Consider the following 27976-nt stretch of genomic DNA (forward strand, 5'->3'; position numbering starts at 1 on the left):
TATTGTCACAGATATGGGTGATCTGTGAATAACAGAATAACATAGTTGGAAGGGACCCTGGAGGTCTTCTAGTCCACCCCACTGCTCAAACCGGAGACCCTGAACCATTTCAAACAAAGTAAATGGCTGGAGCATCCACAACTTCTGGAGGCAAGTCGTTCCACTGGTTAATTGTTCTCACCATCAGGAAGTTTCTGCTTAATTCCAGATTGCTTCTCTCCTTGATCAGTTTATTTATTTTTATTTTATTTATTTGTTTTGTCAAGTATGTATTGGTGGTATACAAAGACATAATAATATTTTTATACATGATACAAGTAAAAGAGAAATATTAGGACAGGGGACGGAAAGCACGCTGGTGCACTTATGCACACCCCTTACTGACCTCTTAGGAATTGGGTGAGGTCAAGAGTGGATAATCCAAAGGTAAAGTTTTGGGGGTTAGGTGATGATACTACAGAGTCAGGAAGTGAGTTCCATGCATCAACTACTTGGTTACTAAAGTCGTATTTCCCAAAGACGAGTTTAGAGCGGTTTACTTTAAGTTTGTATCTGTTGTGTGCTCGTGTGTTGTTGTGGTTTACTTATTTATTTATTGTTAGAGTTGAAAGGGACCATGAAGGCCATCAAGTTCAACCCCCTGCCCAAGCAGGAACCTTATAGTACACCAGTCAAATGGCAGTTCAATCTTCTCTTAAAAATGTCCAGAGTGTTGGAGTTCACAACGTCCGCTGGTAGGTTGTTCCATTGGTTGATCGCTCTGACCGTCAGGAAGTTCCTCCTTATCTCCATGTTGAATCTCTTCTTGGTCTGCTTGCAGCCGTTGTTCCTCGTCCGGCCCTCTGGTGCCCTGAAGAATAAAGTGATCCCCTCCTCTCTGTGACATCCCCTCGTATACTTGTAGACTGCTATCATGTCCGCTCTGGCCCTCCTTTTCTCTAGGCTATCCATGCCCAGCTCCCTCAGTCTCTCTTCGTAAGTCTTGGTTTCCAATCCCTTAATCATCTTGGTTGCTCTTTTTTGCACCTTCTCCAGAGTTTCAACGTCTCTTTTGAAGTGTGGTGACCAGAACTGAATACAGTACCCCAGGTGTGGTCAGACCAGGGCATAGTAGAATGGTATTAAGACTTCCCCGATCTTGGAGTGTATTCCCCTGTTGATGCAGCTTAGTATTGTGTTGGCTTTTTTAGCTGCTGCTGCACATTGTTGGCTCATGTTTAGTTGATTGTTCACTAAGACTCCGAGGTCTGTTTCGCAGTCGCTGCTGCTAAGAGGGGTTTCTCCCAGGTTGTATGTGTGTCCAGGGTTTTTTCTGCCTAGGTGAAGGACTTTGCTCTTGTCGATGTTAAACATCATTTTGTTGGTGTGGGCCCACTGTGTTAGTCTGTCTAGGTCTTTCTGTAATTTGAGCCTGTCTTCTAGGGTATTGGCTATCCCCACCACATTATTTAAGTGTTCCCCTTATTTATTTATTTTAGCAGTGTAGTATAAATTACTATACTATTTCTATGACAGGAAACCTATCAAGATCATGTGATGTGTTAATACCACTTTGTAACACCCGAGTCCAGTTTAATGAAAAGAAGGACCAGGCTTTTTTAGCTGCTGCTGAAAGACAGGAAGGATGTTGTAGCAGATGATTTTATGGGCTATGCTTAGGTGATGGAAGTTCTAAGCTTTCTAAACCTAGGATTGTAAGTCCAGTTGCGTAGGGTATTCCATCCATTGTTTGTTGCCTTGCCTTCTGGTGCTTTGGAAATAGGTTGACATTTCACCTCCTCCTCCTCTCTGCGACAGCTTCTCAAATACTGGAATACTGCTAGGAAAGAAATGAACCTGGTATAACAAACACTATTAATTCACTTCAGGCTTCCCCCTGTTTGAAGCGAGAGCATCAAACAACTCAATTGTCATTTCTGCTTTTTTTTTTCCCCTTCTTCTTCTTCTTCTTTCTTCTCACCCTCATTTCTTCTCTTTTTGGTGTCTGAGAAATGGCCAGCCAGCAGATCCGCGCTGAATTGACTGTGATGCCGCTAAATTAGCATATATATTGTTTGTCCTGCTTTAAATTTATAGCAAACAGCAATATTTTACACTCCAGTAAAGTTAATAAATGAAGCTTTGGGCTATAAAAATTTCATGTTCTTTTGTGCAAAGGTCAATTATAAATAGTTAAGCACATATTCATCTGGATGCTTTGGACTTCGGCAATGGGGATGGATGAAATATTTTCTAGACGATTTGCACTAAGCTAAGAGTAGACAAATGCTTGTACTACCTTTCCTGGAAAGAAAGCTGCTTATAGGTTAGAGCCTCGATCCTTCCCTGAGGATACAGGAGTTGCTGATCTATGGACCATAAACAACTCTAGATATCATCAGAAGTAATGTCATTATCTCAACCGCTACTTAGGTTAGAAAATGATCCAGTTTTTGGTTTTCAGCTTAAATGGGGGGGGGGAGGGGGGGGAGAGAAGGTTGTTGATAAAATCAAATGGGTCCAAAGACAGGTTACAAAAATGGTGGAAGGTCTTAAGCATAAAACTTATCAGGAAAGACTTCATGAACTCAATCTGTATTGAGGAAGTCATTCTTGTTCTGCTACAGTATAGTCTGGAGGACAGAAGGGAAAGAGGGGACATGATCGAGATATTTAAACATTGTTAAAGGGTTAAATAAGGTTCAGGAGGGAAGTGTTTTTAATAGGAAAGTGAACACAAGGACAAGGAGGCACAATCTGAGGTTAGCTGGGGGAAAGATCAGAAGCAACATGAAAAAATATTATTTTATTGAAAGAGTAGCAGCTGCTTGGAACAAACTTCCAGCAGACGTGGTCAAACTTATTGTTGTGGTTAGCTCTGGCCCTGCTCCTGCCCCAAGGACTGTGGATGTGGGGGAGACATCCACATGCTGCAGGCCTGTTTTGCCCCCGGTGGAATCTGATGATGAAGGCTCCTCTGACCAAGAAGACATGAGTGACAGGGAGGAGGAGAGTGTGGCAGACAGCTCAGAAGGAGATCAGTTATCTAGCTCCTCCTTCGATTCAGAACAAGAGTTAATGATACAGCCACGCATGCGGAGAGCGATGCATAGGCAACAACAACTGAGAGATTATTATCAAAGAAAATGAGGCCACCTGTGGTTGGGTGGAGCTGTGGTACTTAGTGAGGCTGCTATAAATAGCAGCCTGTGGGTTTGGCCATTGTGGAGGATTATCTGATCGTTGTGTTTCGTGACTGCTTTACTGACTTTGACTTTTTGTGTGCTGATTTTTCCCTGCTTTGAAACTAAACCTCCTTGTGAAAGAAGGACCGTGAATTGCCTCACAGCTGCAAGATAAGTATCACAGAACTGATAAGGGACTTGTACAAATTACCAGTTTGTTTGGAGACGAGTGCTCTTTGCTATACCAAAAGAGGGCTTGGTTTAAGTGGATTTTCATTATAAAGAACATTGTTTTGCATTTTCAAACGTGTGTGTGTCTGAAATTTGTACCTGTGAAGTTTTGGGAGGATTCTACCAGAGAGCCCGACAGAACATTTATATTCCAGACCAATGAGAATTATGAGCACCAACCAATTTTGCAGCTCCGTGTAAACCGATGAAGGCAGGACCCAGGCCAGAGCAAAAAGCAGTATTTGAACCTCACCTCAAACATATGGCTTGATTCTCAAACCCAGGATTTTTCTTTTCCGAAGCTGAATAGCGTCTAATATAAACTATTGTTGTTTACTTTTGACGTATCGTCAAATCGCTGGCATAATTGCAGCATTTGTTCTGCTCGATAAACCCCATTTCCTAAGCTCTGGAACAGGAATAAAGAGAAGTCATTGGTGGAGTAGGAAGACGCCGTAGAAGGAGCAGAGAAAGAGAAAAGGATGCAATGATTACCTTATAGAAACATAGTAGTATATTGATAAAATTTATGGATATTAGAATTGACTTTAATTACGCAAACTATAATATCAAAATGGAAACATAGAAGCAGACGTTATAATATAGTAGTATATTATGAATTGTTTTTCTGTATTGATCTAGATTATAGTCAGATTTTTTTTTTGTATTAGTTAGACTTCTATGATTAGCGGAGCAATGGCAGCTCCTTTAAATGTTAAATGTTGTTTGCATTATTTGTTTTAAAGAAAAATTAATAATTAAAAAAAAAAAAGAAACATAGAAACATAGAAGGTTGACGGCAGAAAAAGACCTCATGGTCCATCTAGTCTGCCCTTATCCTATTTCCTGTATTTTATCTTAGGATGGATATGTGTTTATCCCAGGCCTGTTTAGATTCAGTTACTGTGGATTGACCAACCATGTCTGCTGGAAGTTTGTTCCAAGCATCTACTACTCTTTCAGTAAAATAATATTTCCTCACGTTGCTTTTGATCTTTCCCCCAACTAACCTCAGATTGTGTTCCCCTTGTTCTTGTGTCCACTTTCCTGTTAAAAACACTTCCCTCCTGGACCTTATTTAGCCCATTAACATATTTAAATGTCTCGATCACGCGCCCCCCCTTTCCCTTCTGTCCTCCAGACTATACAGATTGAGTTCATGAAGTCTTTCCTGATCAGTTTGATGCTTAAGACCTTCCACCATTTTTGTAGCCCGTCTTTGGACCCGTTCATTTTGATCAATATCCTTTTGTAGGGGAGGTCTCCAGAACTGAACACAGTATATTCCAAATGGGGTCTCACCAGCGCTCTATACAGCAGGATCACAATCTCCCTCTTCCTGCTTGTTATACCTCTAGCTATGCAGCCAAGCATTCAATTTGCTTTACCCTTTCAGTAAAATAATATTTTCTCACATTGCTTCTGATCTTTCCTGCAACTAACCTCAGATTGTGCCCCCTTGTTCTTATTATGGGGATAGGGTCTCCCATAGATTAGTCGATAGGTTCGACTAGAACAATGATGGCAAACCTTTTTTTCCTTAGGGGCTGAAAGAGCATGGGGGCATGCTTTCGCGTATGCACAAGTACTCACACCCATAATTCAATGCCTGGGGAGGGTGAAAACAGCTTCCCCCGCCCCTGGAGATCCTCTGGAGGCTGGAAATGGCCTGTTTCCTAATTTCTGATGGCCCAGTAGGCTCGTCTTTTGCCCTCCCCAGACTCCCCAGGGTTCTTTGGAGCCAGGGGGAGGGTAAAAACGGCCTCTACCGTCCCCTTGGAGGCTCTCTGGAATGCAAAAACGCCCTCCCAAAGCTTCTATGCGAGCCAAAAATAATCTGTCCAGCACATACATGTGTTAAATCAGAGGCTGGAGGCCAAGGAAGAGGGTAACAGCTCTTTATTTAGTAATCAGGAACATTAAAAGTGACCAGCTCGCAGGCAGATAGTGACTTAAAGGAAAAGCGGCCGAAGCCACATCTTTTATACTTTGTTAGCAGCGCTGGGGATTGGTGACAATGTTTCAGGCTTCGCGCCGAGGCTTCCTATTGGTTGCGCCCGGAGGTTCCTTATTGGTCGCGCCTCGGCTTCCCATTGGTTGCGCCCGGAGGTTCCTTATTGGTCGCGCCTCGGCTTCCCATTGGTTGCGCTTGCGGGCTTCTTATTGGTCGCGCCTGCTCCAATCAGCGATCACGTTTATTTTAACAACTTGCAAACATAACACCATGCACATTGGAGCTCAGCTAGGGCAATGGATTACATGCTTGGAGATACGGCTCTGCGTGCCACCTGTGGCACCCGTGCCATAGGTTCGCCCTCACCGCACTACAAGATATCCATGTTTCCTTCCAAACCGATTGTTCTATGTTCTTTGTGTGAAAGTTGGATGAAACAACGGGCCCATCCCCAGGCATTTGTCATCAGTTCTAACCTGGTAACTAGGCAACCGAAAGATGCACAGTAAACCCCCCAGCATCATTCAGGGATGTGTTCCAAGGTGACAAGAGAATAGAAACACAACTGTGTGAGCAACAGATGTGGCGACTCATTTAGGCTGCTGGGATTGCTTTTTTCTGTAGACCAAAGGTTCCCAACCTGTCGGCCATGGCTCTCAACTGGTTCACAGCCTATTTACAACCGGGCCTTGTGAATGGCTGGCTGGTTTATATGTGCACACATGCACACACGGCCCGATTTGCATGAGCTTCACAGAGGCGCATGGCCCCCTCTTGTGCGAGCATCACGGGAGCCCTCGTCCTCACTCGTGTGGCCAGTAGTTTTACCAGGGAAGAGGTTAATACCCTACCTTGCATGCAGAATGCTACAGGTTCAAATCCCAGTAAGGCTATGTCTAGCTGACGAGACTATAACAAGGTCGAAATAGATCTATACTAGGCTCCCTTTTTTTTCACTTATCAGTAGAGATGGGTGAACCCAACGGTGTTCGGGTTCGGCAAGTTCGGACAAACTTTGCGCAAAATTCAGCTGAACCCAAACCCGAACGGTTCGTGGCGCCAAAGCTCCGCCCCTGGAATCCCATCATTTTTTATTTTTATGGATTTTTTATTTTTATTTATTTTTATTTTTACGAAAAAGGACGCCGCAGCGGCACCGCAAGCAAAGGGAGGTCCTTTCACGTGAAAATAAAAGCTTTTATTTTTACATGAAAAGACCCCCCTTTGCTTGCAGCGCTGCTGTGGTGTCCTTTTTTGTAAATATGTGTTGTGTGTGTGTGTGTGTGTGTGTGTGTGTGTGTGTGTGTAGATTGTTCTGAGTTCGGGTTTTGCCCTGTGTAATATTTTGCATGTTTATGCGACGTTTCGGTGAAATCACATTCACCATCATCAGGCTGAAGTTTCCAAGCTTCGTGCTGTTGTAAAATGCCAGGAACCTCCCGAACCGAACCCGGGTTCAGCCAAATTTTGCCTCTTCTTACGAACTTTGTTCGAGTTACGTACCGGCATTTGGGAGGCTTCTGGGAAGCCCCGCCGCCCGGCTGTCACCTTTTAAAACAGCCGCGCGGCTTCCCAGCTGTCTCCGAACGCAGGTTCGTAACTCGAAAAAAGTTCGTAAGAAGAGGCAAAATTTTGCTGAACCCCGGGTTCGTATCACGAGTTGTTCGTAATACGAGGGGTTCGTATCTTGAGGTACCACTGTATATAGATATATAGACATAGATAGATATTATTCATAGATTTTCACTGGTATAGGTATGCAGGTATTGGGATATTGGGATCTTTTCCCATGTAAGATTGATAGTATCTTGGTGATGTTTCAATAAGGTCCCACTCGCCATCTTCAGGCTGGTGTTTTGGGCTTCGTGCTAGGGCGAAGTGTGGTCAGAGTTGTATATACACTGGTACCTCTACTTATGAACTTAATTCGTTCCGAGACCAGGTTCTTAAGTAGAGAAGTTTGTAAGAAGAAGCAATTTTTCCCATAGGAATCAATGTAAAATCAAATAATGTGTGTGATTGGGGAAACCACAGGGAGGGTGGAGGTCCTGTTTCCTCCCAGGAGATTCCTAGAGAGGCCCCATGGAGGCTTCCCACCACCTTTTCCAGCCCTGTTTCCTCCCAGGAGATTCCTAGAGATGCCCCACCGAGGCTTTTCCCCGCCTTTTCTGGTTACAGTTTCAGAGGCTTGGGTTTGTAAGTGGAAAATGGTTTGTGAGAAGAGGCAAAAAAATCTTGAACACCAGGTTCTTATCTAGAAAAGTTCATAAGTAGAGGCGTTCTTAGGTAGAGGTACCACTGTATATATATAAAACACAGGAGTTGTTATAGTTTGTTTCCTTGACCTCAGGACATCAGCTAGAGCCACAATTTACAAGTGAGATGTTTATTGTCCTTGAGCGCATTGCTGGTTGAAACCGGCTTGCTGCTTTCAATGGCACGAAGGACGTTTTCAAGATGGACACATGTCCCCATTGAAAAACTCAGTTGTTAGAACGCTGATAAGATCTGGGAATACATCTCTGGAGAGCATTCTCATGTGAAAGCCAAGACTGTCAAACTATTCACTGAGGCTGAGGTTACTATTATCTTCTTATTTATTTATTTATTTATTTATTTATTTATTTATTTATTTATTTATTTATTTATTTATTCATTCATTCATTCATTCATTCATTCATTCATTCATTCATTTTTTTATGTATGTATGTATGTATGTATGTATGTGTTTGTTTGTTTGTTTGTTTGTTTATTTGTTTATTAGATTTGTATGCACCCCTCTCTGAAGACTCGGGGCGGCTAACAACAATAAAAAAGACAATGGAAAAAATCTAATATTAAAAATAATCTAAAAAAACCAATTTAAAGAACCACTCATACATACAAGCATACCATGTATAAATTCTATAAGCCTAGGGGGAAGAGAAATTTCAATTCCCCAATGCCTGACGGCAGAGGTGGGTTTTTAACCCTGCTGTTCTGTTTAAGAAAAATAACAAATCTTCTGTTCGGGTCACATACAACCCGGACCGAAAACTCTTCATTTGCAGTGCTTATGTTTGGTCTTTTTGAAAGCTTTTTTCACTTGGAAAGTAGTCTGAACATTTCTGCACACAATGATATGAAAATTGAAATGAAAAAAAGTAAATCTTATTGGTTTATTTTGCGGATATAATGCACGCCCCCCCCCCTGTTTTTGTGAATTTTTTTTTCAATTTTATGGATAGTTTTGCTTGCAAAATGCATTCTATTTTACTAAAGTTGCTATGGGATTGGTAGCTTGAACATTTCTGAACATAATGATATGAAAATTGAACTGGAAAAATTGATGCATATTGGTTTATTTTGTTGATGAAATGCACGCCCCCCCGTTTTTTTTTAAATAGTCTTCACTTTATGGATAGTTTTGCTAGCAAAATACATTCTATTTTACTAAAGTTGGTGTGGGAATTGGTAGCTTGAACATTTCTGAACATAATGATATGAAAATTGAACTGGAAAAATTGATGCATATTGGTTTATTTTGCACATAAAGTATGCCTCAATTATTTCAATTTATATAAAAATTATGCTGTTAATTTCAAACTTAACATACTTTTTTTTAGTAAAATGGATTTGTTTCATAAAATTAGTTCTCTGGCTACAATGTGGTTGATTTTCAAAAGGATATTCCAAATATTTCTAGACAAATATGTATAAACAGTGACAATAATGGCACACAGCAAGGGCCCCGAGGGGGGGGGTGGCCCTTTTGTGGCAAAAATAAACCAATAAGAACCATTTTTTTCAGTTCATTTATATATTTTCTTATATTCAGAAATGTTCAATTTAGTATATCAAACCTCTTGGGGGGGAGAAATTCCTTAGGATTTGTAGCCTTAAAAAATAGAAATTGACACGAAATTAAAAAAGGATGGGGGGAGGGGGCTTTTTGATCAAAATAAAAATATAAGTCTCAATTTTTCCAGTTCAATTTTCATATCATTATGTTCATAAATGTTCAAACTAGTTTTCCAGTTGAAAAAGTTTTCAAAAAGATCAAATTCAAGTACCTAAAAAAATTATTTTTGGTCCGGTCACATACGAACAGAAACAGATTCAAAGTTTATGATTTTTTTTTGCCCAGAAAACAATTAGCCACCACCCCAAAAATATTTTTTGATGATCAGCATTGTTAAATTGAGTAAATGAATGCCTAAGATTTTAAAGAATATTTCGGATTTGGAGCATAAAAAAATAAAAAGTGAAAATGGTTGCAAGCAGCCAAGGGGGGGGGGGGGGGGGGGAGGCCTTATTTCTGATGTTAAAAAACCAATAAGAATCATTTTTTTCAGTTCCTTTATATTTTTCTTATATTCAGAAATGTTCAAGCTACCAATCTCACACCAACTTTAGTAAAATAGAATGCATTTTGCAAGCAAAACTATCCATAAATTGAAAAAAATTTCACAAAAACGGGGGGGGCGTGCATTATATCCGCAAAATAAACCAATAAGATTTACTTTTTTCATTTCAATTTTCATATCATTGTGTGCAGAAATGTTCAGACTACTTTCCAAGTGAAAAAGCTTTCAAAAAGACCAAACATAAGCACTGCAAATGAAGAGTTTTCGGTCCGGGTCAGGGTGACCCGGGAACATAAGATTTGTAACTTTTTTTGCCCAGCAAAAACTAAGCCCCCCCAACCCCCCAAAAAAAAATTCTCATAGAGAGAACCCCTGAAATGATAAATAGTCATGAAATTTCAAGTTTCAGATATGCAGGGAAAAAATTTTTACAGGGACTCAAACTTGGCTTCGGGTCACATACGACCCGAACAGAACAGCAGGGTTGGAGCTTACGAAAGGCAAGGAGGGTGGGGGCAATTCTAATCTCAGGGGGGAGCTGCTTCCAGAGGGGTCGGAGCCGCCACAGAGAAGGCTCATCCCCTGGGTCCCGCCAGCCAACATTGTTTAGTTGACGGGACCCGGAGAAGGCCAACTCTGTGGGACCTAACCGGTCGCTGGGATTCGGTGTGGTCCCGGAGATATTCTGGTCTGATGCCATGAAGGACTTTATAGGTCATAACCAACACTCATCCTTCCCATCACCCATCTTCTCCCAATTATGACAGTATAACTGGAACTTTGTTCCTTGTATCCTGATGATTTATATTGACTGGTTCCTAATGTGATTGGATTGCTTATTTGTGCCCAGATTATCATTAAGTAATGCAGATGAATTATATAAGTGTTATTATATAATATAATTATATATTATATAATTATAGAGCAGTGTATTTTTTTCACCATTAAACCATCCTTCCAAGAACTATCTATATTTTGCAGTATCTTTCTCCCCACTTGGAATTGAATCCAGATGGACATTTCTTCCAACAATATTTTTATTTATTTATTTATTGTCCAATACACAATGAGGGTTTTAGTGGGTATATAATCTATATACACATAGTAAAATACACGATGAAGGTTATAGAGGAGATACTCATAGTAAAATATATCTAAGAAATAATAGAAAAGAAGGTATAGGAATAGAACATATCAATGAAAGAATAGAAGAAGAGATACAGGAATAGAAGAAAGGTATAGGAGATATAGAAACATAGAAACATAGAAGACTGACGGCAGAAAAAGACCTCATGGTCCATCTAGTTTTCCCCTTATACTATTTTCTGTATTTTATCTTAGGATGGATATATGTTTATCCCAGGCATGTTTAAATTCAGTTACTGTGGATTTACCAACCACGTCTGCTGGAAGTTTGTTCCAAGGATCTACTACTCTTTCAGTAAAATAATATTTTCTCATGTTGCCTTTGATCTTTCCCCCAACTAACTTCAGATTGTGCCCCCTTGTTCTTGTGTTCACTTTCCTATTAAAAACACTTCCCTCCTGGACCTTATTTAACCCTTTAACATATTTAAATATATCTAAGAAATAATAGAAAAGAAGGTATAGTAATAGAACATATCAATGAAAGAATAGAAGAAGAGATATAGGAATAGAAAAAAGGTATAGGGGATATAGGAGAGCAATAGGACAGGGACGGAAGGCACTCTAGTGCACTTGTACTCGCCCCTTACTGACCTCTTAGGAATCTGGATAGGTCAACCATAGATAATCTAAGGGTAAAGTGTTGGGGGTTTGGGGATGACACTATGGAGTCCGGTAATGAGTTCCACGCTTCGACAACTCAGTTACTGAAGTCATATTTTTTACAGTCAAGTTTGGAGCGGTTAATATTAAGTTTAACCCTGCTGTTCTGTTCGGGTCGTATGCGACCCGAAGCCAAGTTTGAGTCCCTGTAAAAAATTTTCCCTGCATATCTGAAACTTGAAATTTCATGACTTTTCATCATTTCAGGGGTTCTCTCTATGAGAATTTTTTTGGGGGGGTGGGGGGGCTTAGTTTTTGCTGAGCAAAAAAAGTTCCTAATGTTATGTTCGGGTCACATACGACCCGGACCGAAAACACTTCATTTGAAGTGCTTATGTTTGGTCAATTTGAAAACTTTTTTCACCTTGGAAAGTAGTCTGAACATTTCTGCACACAATGATATGAAAATTGAAATGAAAAAATAATCCTTATTGGTTTATTTTGCACATAAATGTGCCGCCCCCCCCGTTTTTGTGATTTTTTTTCAATTTATGGATAGTTTTGCTTGCAAAATCCATTCTATTTTACTGGAGTTGGTGTGGGATTGGTAGCTTGAACATTTCTGAATATAAGAAAAATATAAAGGAACTGAAAAAAATGATTCTTACTGGTTTTTTAACATCAGAAATAAGGCCTCCCCCCCCCCCTCGGCTGCTTGCAATCATTTTCACTTTTTTATTTTTTTATGCTCCAAATCCGAAATATTCTTTAAAATCTTAGGCATTCATTTACTCAATTTAACAATGCTGGTCATCAAAAATATTTTTGGGGGTGGTGGCTAATTGTTTTCTGGGCAAAAAAAAATCATAACTTCAAATCTGTTTCTGTTCGTATATGACAGGACCAAAAATATTTTTTTTTAGGTACTTGAATTTAATCTTTTTGAAAACTTTTTCAACTGAAAACTAGTTTGAACATTTATGAACATAATGATATGAAAATTGAACTGGAAAAATTGAGACTTATATTTTTATTTTGATCAAAAAGCCCCTCCCCCCATCCTTTCTGAATTTCGTGTCAATTTATATTTTTTAAGGCTACAAATCCCTAAGGAATTTTCCCCCAAAAGGTTTGATATACTAAATTGAACATTCTGAACATGAGAAAAATATAAATGAACTGAAAAAAATGGTTCTTATTGGTTTATTTTTGCCACAAAAGGGCCACCCCCCCCCCGGCCTTGCTGTGTGCCATTATTGTCACTGTTTATACATATTTGTCTATAAATATTTGGAATATCCTTTTGAAAATCAACCACATTGTAGCCAGATAACTAATTTTATGAAAGAAATCCATTTTACTAAAAAAAGTATGTAGTTTGAAATTAACAGCATAATTTTTATTAAATTGAAATAAATTTATATGCAAAATAAACCAATATGCATCAATTTTTCCAGTTCAATTTTCATATCATTATGTTCAGAAATGTTCAAGCTACAAATCCCACACCAACTTTAGCAAAATAGAATGCATTCTGCTAGCAAAACTATCCATAAAGTAAAGACTATTTCACAAAAAACGGGGGGAGGCACATTTATGTGCAAAATAAACCAATAAGGATTAATTTTTTCAGTTCAATTTTCATATCATTGTGTGCAGTAATGTTCAAGCTACCAATCCCACACCAACTTTAGTAAAATAGAATGCATTTTGCAAGCAAAACTATCCATAAATTGAAAAAAAATCACAAAAACGGGGGGGGCAGCACATTTATGTGCAAAATAAACCAATAAGGATTAATTTTTTCATTTCAATTTTCATATCATTGTGTGCAGAAATGTTCAGACTACTTTCCAAGTGAAAAAAGTTTTCAAATTGACCAAACATAAGCACTTCAAATGAAGTGTTTTCTGTCCGGGTCGTATGTGACCCGAACATATCACTAGGAACTTTTTTCGAACAGCATACAAGGGTTAAATCTGTTGTGTGCTCTTGTGTTGTTGTGGTTGAAGCTGAAGTAGTCGCCGACAGGCAGGACATTGCAGCATATGATCTTGTGGGCAATATTTAGATCTTGTTTAAGCTTTGCAGGCATCATAATAGCATCAAAAGCTGATGGTCCCTTGATTGACCAAGTCTCTTTAATACATCACCTACATGTGATAAATCTTAGGAATTTCCCATGAATCTTTGCGGTACCCTTGCCTGGGTTAGTTGATCCTTCTTGGCTTCCAATCTCTTGTCAAGACGCTGAATTCAACCCAAGGTTCAACTCATTACAGGGGCTCTATCAGCATCATACTTTATTTTCTCCCTTAACATAGCACACGCTGACCTGAAAAGCAATATCTCAATGCAGAAAAAAAAATATGAGTCACAGTCTCCTTTTCCTCACCTTCTCTTTCTCTAAACACGTCGCCTGATTTCTTTTTAGTTTTTAATCGCACGTTTTATCTTAATTGCACATTTTTAAGGGCACACGCAGCAAGGAAAAAAAAAATTAAGTCACAGAGGTTTTGTGTTTGCTAATAAGACAGTGAGTTAATATAAGGAAAAGAGAGAGTAATAAATTTTATTTTATTTTTTTATTTATTTGTTTCGTCCAATACACAATACACATTGAAGAGAATAAACATGTAGCAATATATTCACTCCTCCTCTCGAAACAGAATACCCTACGAAAATAGACTAACAATCCTGGATCTAGAAAGCTTAGAGCTACGACGCCTAAAAACATGATTTAAGTATTGCCCACAAGATCATGTGCTGCAATGACCTGCCTGTCAATGACTACTTTAGCTTCAACCGCAACAACACAAGAGCTCGCAACAGATTCAAATTTAATATTAATCGCTCCAAACTTGACTGTAAATAATATGACTTTAGCAATCGAATTGTTGAAGCGTGGAACTCATTACTGGACTCAGTAGTGTCAACCCCTAACCCCCAACATTTCTCCCTTAGACTATCCACGATTGACCTCTCCAGGTTCCTAAGAGGTCAGTAAGGGGCGTACATAAGTTCACTAATGTGCCTTTCGTCCCTGTCCAATTGTCTCTCCTTATCTTATATATCATATATCTTTTCTCCTTTCATATATCTTCTCTATTTTTATATCTTTTCTTTTATCCTTTTCTTTATATATAATACTGCATGTCTATTCTCTTCAATATGTATTGTGTATTGGACAAAATAAAAAAATAAAAAAATAAATATATACCAAGGAAAGGATAGAAGAAAAGGTACAAGAATAAAATACGTCAATTAAGATTAGAGGAAAAGATATATGAGTGGAAGAAAAGATATAGGAGATATAGGAGAGGCAATTGGACAGGGGACGGAAGGCACACTAGTGCACTTATGCATGCCCCTTATTGACCTTTTAGGAATCTGGAGAGGTCAACCATGGACAGTCTAAGGGGAAAAAAAGTCTAGTAATGAGTTCCACGGTTCGACAACTTGGTTGCTAAAGTCACATTTTTTACAGTCAAATTTGGAGTGGTTAATATTAAATTTGAATCTGTTGCGTGCTCTTGTGTTCTTCCGGTTGAAGCTGAAGTAGTGGTTGACAGGCAGGACGTTACAGCATATGATCTTGTGGGGGGGGGGGGGGGAAAACAGGGGTGAGCTCCTGCCCAGATTGGTATGTGTGTGTGTGGTGCAGTTGGGGTAGCGAAAATGGAGCTCCACCCCAGAGCACCCAATTTGCACTCAAAGGCAGTTTGCACTCAAAGGCAATTTGCACTCAAAGGCATTTGCACTCAAAGGGTGCCCTGCATAAGCTATGCCCACAGTGTGTATTAAATATTATTTTAGTGAAAGAGTAGTAGATCCTTGGAACAAACTTCCAGCAGACGTGGTTGGTAAATCCACAGGAACTGAATTTAAACATGCCTGGAATAAACATATATCCATCATAAGATAAAATACACAAAATAGTATAAGGGCAGACTAGATGGACCATGTGGCCTTTTTATGCCGTCAATTTTCTATGTTTCTAAGGACTCGGGGTGGATTACAACATAAAAATACAATACAAAATATCCAAATCCAATTAAATTTAAAACTAGCTAATCTAAACCCCCAGTTACTAAAAAAATCAATGATTCCTATTCAAACAGAAGAACATACGTTGCATTCATCAGCAAGGGGGCTGGAATCTTACGGCCCCCAAACCTGGTGGCAAGGATGAGTCTTCCGACTCTTGAGGAAGGCAAGGAGGGTGGGGGCAGTATGAATCTCTGGGGGGGAGCTGATTCCAGAGGGCCGGAGCCCCCACAGAGAAGGCTCTTCCCCTAAGTCCTGCCAAGTGATGTTGTCTAGTTCAGCATTTTTCAACCAGTGTGCCGCGGCACACTAGTGTGCCGCATGACATGGTCAGGTGTGCCGCGAAGCTCAGAGAGAGAAAGAAAGAGAGAGAGAGAGAGAGAGAAATAAAGAGCAAGAGGGGAGAGAAAGAAAGAAAGAGAGAGAGAGAGAAAGAAAGAAAGAGCAAGAGGGAGAGAGAGAAAGCAAGCAAGCAAGAGAGAGGGAAAGAAAACAAGAGAGAAAGAAAGAGAGAGAGAAAGAAAGAAAGCAAGAGAGAAAGAGAGAGAGCAAGAGAGAAAGAAAGAAAGAGAGAGGGGGAGGGAAGGGGAGAGAGAGAAAGACAGAGGGAGGTAGGGAGGGAGAGAGAAAGAGCAAAACAGAGGAAACAAGGAAGAGAGAAAGAAAGAGGGATGGAGAGAGAGAGAGAGAAAAAAGGGAGAGAAAGAGGGAGGGGGAGAGAAATAGAGCAAAAGGGAGGAAGAGAGAGAGAGATAATTTTTTTGTCCAAACTTTTTTTAGCCCCCCCCCTCCTCAATGTGCCCCATGGTTTTGTAAATGTAAAAAATGTGACATGGCTCAAAAAAGGTTGAAAATCACTGGTCTAGTTGATGGGACCTGGAGAAGGCTTTCTCTGTGGGACCTAACCGTACGCTGGGATTCATGTGGCAGGACGCCGTTCTGTAGGTAATCTGGTCCGATGCCATATAGGGCTTTATAGGTCATAACCAACACTTTAAATTGCATCAAAGTTGATCTAGGCTCACCTCACAACAGGACATACTCCTCATTTTGTAGTTTGATTGAACTACAGAATATCGAAACAATGAGTGGATTTAGGATTGCGTTTCGTGCCAAGCCCTCTGTATGTCTCGATAGAGAAAGATGACAATGGATCCAAAGTCCATTTGTTGCAGTTCATTGGTCTGAGGACTAAGGGACTATCCGGAGAGGGAACGAAGGACAGATTTTATAACAGATTTTATAACTCCAGGCATTTCGCCTGTCATCCCTGGTGGTGATGAAACGCGGCCTCACCTCTAAGGTTGGCAGCAAAGTGTAAAAACATGAGGATCACGACTTCCAGACACCTAGGAGGTGAAGCTTAATTGTTTGGGTTTCTATTGTTGCAACTTATCTCCCTGTGTCATATGGCTGAGAACTGGAGCTTTGCCTGCCAGGTCGATAATGAATAAACGTCATGGAGTGTTGTACCTCAGTTGTCTTCTCCGGTTCGGTTAAACACAGAGAGAAAGAAAGAAAAGTGAATAAAGCAGCAGATCTTGGAAAACATACATGGATGACAGACATGTAGAAAACAAGCCTAACACAAGACCTAACAGGTAGGGTGTTATGTTCTTCTATTACTAAAGCTATCTGATGGAAAGCTGTTTTATAGAAACATAGAGATAAGATTGACGGTGGGAAAAAAACCTCATGATCCATCTAGTCTGCTCTTATACTATTTCCTGTATTTTATCTTAGGATGGATCTATGTTTATCCCAGGCATGTTTAAATTTAGTTTCTGTGGATTTACCAACCATGTCTGCTGGAAGTTTGTTCCAAGCATCTACTACTCTTTCAGTAAAATAATATTTTCTCACGTTGCTTCTGATCTTTCCCCCAACTAACCTCAGATTGTGCCCCCTTGTTCTTGGGTTCACTTTCCTAATAAAAAAACACTTCCCTCCTGAACCTTATTGAACCCTTTAATATATTTAAATATTTTGATCATGTCCCCCGTCCAGACTATACAGATTGAGTACATGAAGTCTTTCCTGATATGTTTTATGCTTAAGACCTTCCACCATTTTTGTAGCCTATCTTTGGACCCATTCGATTTTATCTTTTTGTAGCTGAGGTCTCCAGACTTGAAGACAATATCCTCACCAGCGCTCTATACAGAGGAATCACAATCTTCCTCTTCCTGCTTGTTATACCTCTAGCTATGCAGCCAAGCATTCTATTCACTTTCCCTACCACCTGACCGCACTTATAGAAGAGGGGCTCAACCTATTTTCCAAACAACGACAAAGCAATAGCATGACAAGAAACAAGGGATGGAAACTAAGGACAGAAGCAACTTAGAACCAAGGAGAAATTCCCCGACAGTGAGAACAATAAACCAGTGGAACTGCTTGCCACGGAAACTGTGGGTGCTGTGGGATTTTAAGAAGAGACTGGACAACCATATGTCTCAAATTGTATAGGGTCTCCTGCTTGAGCAGAAGGTTAGACTAGAAGACCCCCAAGGTTCCTTCCAACTCTGATAGTCTATGTTTTATAGAAAAGCAACTACCGAGAGCAAATTAAAAAAGAGAATTTTAAAGAGGAGAAACATTTGTTTAGGACAGTCCGTAAAAGAGATCTTCTGGCCCATGTTTCACCTTACAAGATATTTTAATTTTCCTCAGGCTGTCAAGGTTCCAGGGAAATCTGGGAAATCTGTGAGATCTCTCTCTCTCTCTCTCTCTCTCTCTCTCTCTCCTCCCTCCCTCCCTCCCTCCCTACCTATCCATCCATCCATCCATCCATCCATCTACCTATCTTTCAACCCAGTTTCCCACCCAGTTGAAAGTTCACATCGCTTGTCCCCCACCCACAAACTGGTCACGTTGCCCACTCAGGTTGTGCCAGCGTGGCCAGTCCTCCTTACGCTTCCGCCCAGGTGGGTGGGCATGGGATGGCCTTGAACCATTCAAAATAATGCTTTGTGGCTGCACCTGCTCCCTCATGAAAATCACCCTTCCCAGGTTCCCATAAACATCAGCCATTAACTTCTGCACCGACATGACGGAGGCATTTTATCCCTCCGACTTTCTTAAGAAGATGCTGTGGGTTTATAATCCTGGATGGCAAGATTTTTTTAATTTTTTTAAACTGCGGCTCGCTTCGTTGTCATATAGTCCGTTGTCTTGACGATGCTGTTTTGATTAGGAGGAGTTATTATTTTCTCTTAGAAGCGTATTTTAAATTTCCCTGCGAGAAATATTATGAAAGGCTAAATGCGGCTTATTTCCCGGTTCAAAGTTGTGACATCCCGTTGAACGGGTGGCGGAGGGTGGGGGGAGAGTTTTTCGTCATTTTTTAATCCACTGGGTGGATTAAAAACCCACCCACCCCAATTGACTCCCGCTCTCAGTCTTCTGATATATTTTCATTCTTTTTCTTTTCTGGGTATGCGCCCCAATCTGTCTCTGAGTGACAGCAGTTTTATCCTCTCTTTGACATGTAGTTAGGCTTCTGACTTTTTGCCACTTTGAAAAACAGTGGGTGGATGAATTGATGAATGGATTGGTTGGTGGATAGATAGATAGATAGATAGATAGATAGATAGATAGATAGATAGATAGATAGATAGATAGAGGAGGGGCGTTTGCCCAGGGTCGCCTGGTGCACCAGTTGCGGCCCTATTTGGACAGGGAGTCATTGCTCACAGTCACTCATGCCCTTATCACCTCGAGGTTCGATTACTGCAATGCTCTCTACATGGGGCTACCTTTGAAAAGTGTTCGGAAACTCCAGATCGTGCAGAACGCAGCCGCGAGAGCCATCGTGGGGCTTCCCAGATTCGCCCACGTATCTACAACACTCCGTGGCCTGCATTGGCTGCCGATCAGTTTCCGGTCACAATTCAAAGTGTTGGTCATGACCTTTAAAGCCCTACATGGCATTGGACCAGAATACCTCCGGAACCGCCTGCTACCGCACGAATCCCAGCGGCCGATAAGGTCCCACAGAGTTGGCCTTCCCCAGGTCCCATCGACTAAACAATGTCGTCTGGCGGGCCCCCAGGGGAAGACCCTTCTCTGTGGCGGCCCCAGCCCTCTGGAATCAATTCCCCCCGGAGATTAGAATTGCTCCCACCCTCCTTGTCTTCCGTAAACTCCTTAAGACCCACCTATACCGCCAGGCATGGGGGATTTGAGACACCTTTCCCCCAGGCTTATTATAATTTATGTTTGGTATGTATGTGCTGTTTGGTTTTTAATTACGGTATGATAGGGTTTTTAGTTTTTTTTAATATTAGATTTGTGCCTGTATAATACTGTTTTTATCGTGTTGTGAGCCGCCCCGAGTCTTCGGAGAGGGGCGGCATACAAATCTAATAAATTATTATTATTATTATTATTATTATTATTATTATTATTATTATTATTATTATTATATAGATAGGTTCGTTCATTCATTCATTCATTCATTCATTCATTCATTCATTCATTCATTCATTTATTGTTATAGTTGGAAGGGACCATGCGGGTCATCAAGTCCAACACCCTGTCTAAGCAAGAACCCTATAGCATCCAGTCAAATGGCAGTCCAATTTCTCTTAAAAATGTCCAGAGTATTGGAGTTTTGCCATTCAACAAAGACGTTGACTTGTTAGGAAAGGTATAATCAGTAATGGGCTGCTGCCCCCATGGGGCAGGGGGAGGAACGACACAGTGCGGTTAGTAAGTTTATGCACTATTTATTGAATACTTAATTTTTTTTATTGTCCTTCCTTCCCTAGTACCACAGTATGAAACTTAATTACTTTTAAAATAGGAACAAATTAAATAGTATGTTTTTACCCATAAACGCTTTAATCGTTTCATCATTATCTAGAACTGAACTTTAAAAGCAGTTAAAGAAAATTGAGCTACTCGCCTAATCTGTTATCACACTGGACCTTGTGGGTTCAGTACAAAACCTGAAAATGTGACTGTGCTTCTCAACAAATGATGCTGCCTATCGTTTGTCCTTTTCGTGGCTATTCAAATAATGTGACGTCATCCACTGAAAAAAGAGTCCAAGCACCTATTTGAAAACTTATCTTGGTCGGTAAGCCACTCCCACCCAGTCACATGACCTTTAAGCCACCCCGGTCACATGATCGTCGAGTCACTCCCATATGGTCACATGACCATCAAGCCACACCCACACAATAAGCCATGCCCACAGTGTGGCGGTAAATTTTTGGCAGCCCTTCACTGGGTATAATCCTGTCAAAATTCTAAGCAGCATCAAACACTGAGTTGCAAGCTTAATTTGCAAAACTCCAGGTTGCATTGAGTAGCAAGGGTGGGTTCCAACTTGCCTCGATGCTGTTTCACTTCCTTCTGCACTGCATGGCTGCAGGCACGTGAGCCGTGTCGAAAAATCGGGGTGGGGGGAGTCAAAAACAAGATGGTGGCCACACGGACAATGCATGCTCAGAAAAATAAAAATAAAATAAATTTAAAAATTTAAAAAGATGTCAGCACACAGGGACCGGGATCAAATGAACCAGTTCCGTGACACATTGTGACATCACCAGCAGGTCGCTACCAATTTGGATGAATCGGTCCGAACCGGGGAACCCACCTTCGATTGGTAGGGCAGATTTGAAGAGTGTGGCACTCTTTTTCCATTTCCCTCTCTCTCTTTCTCTTTCTTCCTCTCTCTCTCTTCTTCTCTCTCTCTTTCTCTTTATCTCTCTTTCTTTCTCTCTATCTCTTTCTCCCCTCCTCCTCCTTTCTCTCTCTCTCTCTCTTTCTATCTCTTTCTCCCCTCCTCCTTCTTTCTTTCCCTCTCTCTCTTTCTCTCTTTTTCTTTCTCTCTCCCCCTCTCTTTCTCTTTCTGTCTCTTTCTTTCTCTCTCTCCTCTCTCTCTCCTTTACTCTCCCTCTTTCTCTTTCTCTCTCTTTTTCCCTTTCTCTCTCTTCCTCTCTTTTTCTTTCACTCTCTCTCTTTCTTTCTCTTGTCTTTTCTCTTTCTCACTCTCGCTCTTTCCCTTTCTCTCTCTCTCTCTCTCTCTGTGTGAAAGAGAGAGACTACGCAATCCATTTGGGATGTAAAGTAGTAATTGGGGCAGAATTCTAAAAATAAAATCCAATCTGTACCACTTTTGAATTTGACCTTCAAACATGCTGTGCCCCAAAAATGAAATTCTGAAAGAAACAAAATGCCTTCACACCAAGTGGTGGGTTGCCACCAGTTCAGACTGCTTCAACCGAACCCTTGGCGGAAATTTGCCCCCTGCTCACTGAACTGGCTGCAATGGCCAGCTGGCCACACCCCCGAACCAGTCCTCTGGTAAAGAACCCTTTGCGCAAAGGCTACTGCACATGCACAGAGGTTCATTTTCCCGATGTGATGTACGCACACTCATGAGCAAAGCGTGCATGCTTCACACAAAACGTGCACTTCCAATGCGATGTGAACCGGTAGAGAAGGTAAGTGGAACCCACCCCTGCTTCACAGAGAGAGAGAGAGAAAGAGAGAAAGAGAGAGAGAGAAAGAGAGAGAAAGAGAGAAGAGAGAGAGAAAAAGAGATAGAGAGAAACAAAGGGAAAGAGGGAGAGAGAGAAAGAGAGAGAAAGAAAGAGAGAAAAAGAAAGGGAGTGAGAAAGAGAAAGAAAGAGAAAGAAAGAGAGAGAAAGAGAGAGAAAGAGAGAGAAAGAAAGAGAGAGAACGAGAAAGAGAGAGAGAAAGAGAGAGAGAGAAAGAGAAAGAAAGAGAGAAAGAGACAGAGACAGAGAGAAAGAGAAAGAACAAGAAAGAGAGAGAATGAGAAAGAGAGAAAGACAGAGAGAAAGAGAGAGAAAGAGAAAGAGAGAAAGAAAGAGAAAGAACAAGAAAGAAAGAGAGAGAAAGAGAGAGAAAGAGAGAGAAAGAGAGAGAAAGAGAGAGAACGAGAGAGAACGAGAGAGAACGAGAGAGAACGAGAAAGAGAGAGAGAAAGAGAGAGAGAGAAAGAGAAAGAAAGAGAGAAAGAGACAGAGACAGAGAGAAAGAGAAAGAACAAGAAAGAGAGAGAATGAGAAAGAGAGAAAGACAGAGAAAAAGAGAGAGAAAGAGAAAGAGAGAGAGAAAGAGAAAGAACAAGAAAGAAAGAGAGAGAAAGAGAGAGAAAGAGAGAGAGAAGAGAGAGAAAGAGAGAGAAAGAGAGAGAACGAGAGAGAACGAGAAAGAGAGAGAGAAAGAGAGAGAGAGAAAGAAAAAGAGAAAGAGACAGAGAGAAAGAGAGAGAACGAGAAAGAGAGAGAGAGAAAGAGAAAGAACAAGAAAGAGAAAGAGAGAGAAAGAAAGAAAGAGAGAGAACGAGAAAGAGAGAGAGAGAAAGAGAAAGAAAAAGAGAGAGAAAGAAAGAGAAAGAGAGAGAAAGAGAGAGAGAGAGAGAAAGAAAAGGAAAGAAAGAGAAAGAAAGAGAAATACCAGTTTTCTATTTAGCTGTTTATCCCTATTTTACATTTTCCTGGTGGTCCCACTCAGAGAGTATCTGGCTGTGTGGAAAAATGTTGGAAGGCAAAGCAAAGGCAGCTGGCTGATGCAAACTCTCTTCAAAACTTTTTGTTGGTGTTCCAATTTTTTTTAAAAAGAATATGTGAACTCTGCTTCCTCTGAATGAACAATTCAGAATGCAATTGTTATGCATATTTGAGTAAACGTTCCTGCAAGTGGATGCGGAATGTATTCAATTATCCCTCCCCATTGTTATGCTTACACAAACTACTGTACTGAATTACTGGATTTTACCCATTTGGAGGATTCCCACATCTGTGGAATGTTGAGCTGACCTGAATTTGCACCAGAGAAAAAGAAAAGGGGAAGGAGAGGAGGGAGAATGGATGGAAGGGAGGGAAGGAGCGAGGGAGACAGAAAGAATTAAAAGAAAGGAAGGAAAGAGATAGAAGAGGAAGGAAGGAAGGAAGGAAGGAAGGAAGGAGAGATGGGAGAAAGGATAGGAAGGAAAGGGAGGGAAGGGGAGAAAAGAAGAGTTGGGAGAGGGGGAAGAAAGGAAGGAAAGTAGGAAGGGAGGGAGGAAGGAAGGAAGGAAGGAAGGAAGATAGGAAGGAAAATATAAAATATGAAAGGATTGCACATAATCTCTTTTGTAAATCAATAAAAATTATTTTTCAAAAAAAAAAATGAAAGGAAAGGAAGGAAGGAAAATACAAAGTATGAAAGGAAAGGAAGGAGAAAGATGGGAAAGGAAGGAAGGAAGTTAATTCTATCTCAGTATGTACAGACACATTATCAAGGTTAACTTATTTTTTGAGAATGCTGCAATCCACCCCCAGAACACCTGATAAATCAGTTTACAAAAATATAGTTTATTTCACTGATGCTTCTCACTGATTTTAAATTAAAATAATATACTCTTTTTATTATGGTAATGCACTTGTCCTAATGAAACACTTTAAGCTTTTCCAAGTAGAGGCAATAATGAGAACCAGAGCATAATTTTCAGAAATGTTTCCAGGTGAATTGCACGTTCGGTGTTGAATACACAAACCAGGTTTCCCCATACCAATATTCTCCAGTTGCTTTCAGACCACAAATCCCATGTTTGTGACCATAAGGCCTGCATTCCCATCCACAAGGTCCTGTCGCCAGTCCAGCTGGAGGGAATCCTTTGGAGCGCCTTTGTATGCTGCTTTGACCAAATAGAGGTGGTCTTTGTGCTTTCTTCCGGGTGTAAAAATAGAGGACAATTGATGACACTTGCTCTCTAAGAGCCTGCTGTATAAAACCCAGCACAAGTAAAGCACAATTCTCCATACAAATGCTAGGAAACGTTTATGGTGAAGAGATTTAGAACCTTTGGAAAACTATCAAGGGATGCTTGCCACAAGCAATTCAAGTAAATTGGACTTACACCCAGGTTCACAAGATGTTATAGAATGGGTGGAAGCTGAACAAGGATACCACATACCACATCTCGGACATCAACACCCTTGAAAACGTCCAAAGATATTTCTCCAGAAGAGCTCTTCACTCCTCCACTCGAAACAGAATATCCTACGAAAATAGACTAACAACCCTGGGTCTAGAAAGCTTAGAACTACGATGTCTAAAACACAATTTAAGTATTGCCCACAAGATCATATGCTGCAACGTCCTGCCTGTCAATGACTACTTCAGCTTCAACCGCAACAACACAAGGGCACGCAACAGATTCAAACTTAATATTAACTGCTACAAACTTGACTGTAAAAAATATGACTTTAACAATCGAGTTGTTGAAGGGTGGAACTTATTACCAGACTCAATAGTGTCAACCCCTAACCCCCAACATTTCTCCCTTAGACTATCCACGATTGACCTCTCCAGGTTCCTAAGAGGTCAGTAAGGGGTGTACATAAGTGCACTTGGAATACTTTTTATGAATGGTTAGAAACAAGAAGAGAACAAAATATATAGTTATGAATTAAATGTAAAATAGAAAAGATGAAGTTACTTAACGAATAACATTTTAAAGACAAATTATGAACTATTTGATTTGTATTAATCGAGATATTGTAATATTGATTGATCTAAGGTGGTTGGAAGCAAAATAACCGTGCATATAAATTAAATAACCAGAATTCATTCTCTTTTTTAATATCACCATCTGTAATAGCAAATGACCAAATAGACGTTGTGTTTAATGGATGTGAATAATTTAATTCAGTATTCTTTCTTTTTTATGTGTGTGTATGTACAATTGTTTGTCTTAACTGTTTATATTTTTTTGTTTTTAAATATATATTTCAATAAAAAAACTATTTTTTTAAAAAGAGAAATTCAATGACGACACATTGCTTGTAATGTATATCACTTACAGACACCATTTCGAAACACTGCTGCAGCTATTCTATCTGTCTGAAGAAACACAAAATTTACACACGCACGCCTGACAATTCAAATGATGTATATCTAAAGTTTCACATTCGTACTATTACTGTAGGCTGAGAAAAAAATGTGGTGCATTACTTTCTGGGCGAGCCTTGTCTGCTCTAGAGAGGATGAGCTGGTGAAGCCAGTTACAACATTTACTCTAATGGCACTCTTCAGGAAAAAAATAAAAATAGAACTAAATATATTATTGACAGAACCAAGTGTCTCTCTCCGTATTCAATACTGAGAATTAACTCTCTGCTTTCAGCGAATTTCGCTCAGCATTTAGGGGAAACAGATTTCATAACTTGCTTGTGAATGATTTTCCAAATTATATTCCATTTTGATTTGGTTCCCCTCGCCCCCCCCTTACTTTGCATTAAACATGCAAAGGCAGCTTAATTCACTTTCATTTGGCCAATATTCTGTGCAAAGCAGAATCATTATTCTTTATTTTAGCGATGCTTTAAATATACGCATAACCACAGACAGACACACTTGTATACTGTAGCAGTATAATTGATTCAGAATGGAAGGCTCAGGCCTGAAATGTAATTTTGATCCTGTTCGTTTGTTTTAATGTTTGGATGTTTTATTTTTATACTGGATTTCTGACTTGATGGATTCGGGAGGGAGTTGAATTCATGCACAAAATAATAGCAGGGAAATGCTGCAAATATGTCCATCGGCTTGCTACAGTCTTATTTGAAAATCAACTTATTATTCCATCTTCAAATGGCAATAGGAGCTGAGGTGGCACAGTGGTTAGAATGTGGTACTGCAGGCAATTTCTGCTGACTGACGATTGCCAGCAGTTTGGCAGATCGAATCTCAGCAGGCTCAAGGTTGACTCAACCTTCCATCCTTCCGAGGTGGGTCAAATGAGGACCCAGATTGTTGGGGGCAATAGGCTGATTCTATAAACCACTTAAAGATGGTTGCAAAGCACTGTGAAGTGGTATTTAAGTTTAAATGCTATTGTTATTCCTCCTTCCTTTTGTTCCTTCCTTCCTCGCCATGGTGAGGCAGTGGTTAAAATGCAGCAATGCAGCCTAACTTTGCCCAATGCCAGCAATTTGATCCTGACTGGCTCAAGGTTGACTCAGCTTTTCATCAATGTGGATAAAATGTTATCCAGATTGTTGGGGGCAGTATACGGATTCTATAAATCTCTTAGATTGGGCTTGGAAAGCACTGTGAAGCAGTATATAAGAGAGAGAGAAAGAGAGAGAGAGAGAGAGAGAGAGGTAGCTAGGAAGGAAGATAGATAAATGATAGATGATTGATAGATGATATGTGATAGATGATTGATAGATAGATAGATAGATAGATAGATAGATAGATAGATAGATAGATAGATAGATAGATAGATAGATGTTGTGGTTAGCTCTGGCCCAGCTACTGCCCCAATGAATGTGCAGGTGGATGTGGGGGAGACATCCACACGCCGCAGGCCTGTTTTGCTCCCGATGGAATCTGCCGATCAAGCCTCCTCTGACCAGGGAAGCATGAGTGACAGGGAAGAGGGGAGTTTGGCAGACAGCCCAGGAGGAGATCAATCATCTTTATCATCCTTGGATTCTGAACAAGAATTAATGACACATCCATGCATGCGTAGAGTGATGCATAGGAGACAACAACTGAAGGATTATTAAAAGAGAAAATGAGGCCACCTGTGGTTGGGTGGGGCTCCAGTAATTAGGGCTGCTGCTATAAATACCAGCGTGTGGGTTTGGCTGTTGTGAAAGAGTATCTGATCGCAGTTCTTCAGGAATTGTTTGTTGCTGTTTTCTGGACTTTGTTTGTTGATTTTTCATGCCTTTGAAACCAAAGTAGAGCAACGTGTGTGTGTGTGTGTGTGTCTCACTTCGTTGGAAGAAGAAGGGGTGAGAAGTTTTTTCACAGCTGCTAGCTAAGTACTTAATAACTGCTTAAGGGAAATTGTAAAGACTACCCGGCTGTTTTAGGATGAGTGCTCTTTGCAATACAAAAAGAGGGCTTAGTTTATTTTGAATTTTGGGATAAAGAACATTGTTTTGAATTTTCAAACGTGTGTGTGTCTGCAATTTGTACCCTTGAATTTTTGGGAGGCTCCTACCAGAGAACCCGGCAGAACAGATATATAGACAGAGAAGCTGAGAGACTGACACTGATAGACAGATAGATCATCTACAGCGGCTTTGTAGTCTTAATGTTTGGAAGTGTTGAGATTGTCAACATGTGCAGTCTTTAAAAAAACATGTCAAAATGAAATATTTAAAACACATTATTTTAAACCAGCTCTTCCTAGAAGTTAATCAGCAGATTTGAAAAGATTGTCTGGGTTTTTAGCATAACCTCCCTTAAGATCTGGGAATGACGTTCCTATTAGATCTCTTCAACTGTGCATTTCATTAGTGACTCACACTAGTAAGCCTGTAATTCTGCAGCAAAGACTTCTTTCAGCAGGCTCAGATAGTAGAAACTCTTCTTTTGGAGAGGTTTGTACCAGAAACCTGCTGATTCAGACAGGGTCTATTGGTTAGAGACATTAGACTGGGGCTGCAAATATCCTTACTACAATATATCAGTTGTTCGGGTTCCAATTGATGCCCTAATTAAAT

This window comes from Erythrolamprus reginae, chromosome 8 (assembly GCF_031021105.1).
Source record: "Erythrolamprus reginae isolate rEryReg1 chromosome 8, rEryReg1.hap1, whole genome shotgun sequence".
Taxonomy (NCBI): Eukaryota; Metazoa; Chordata; class Lepidosauria; order Squamata; family Dipsadidae; genus Erythrolamprus; species Erythrolamprus reginae.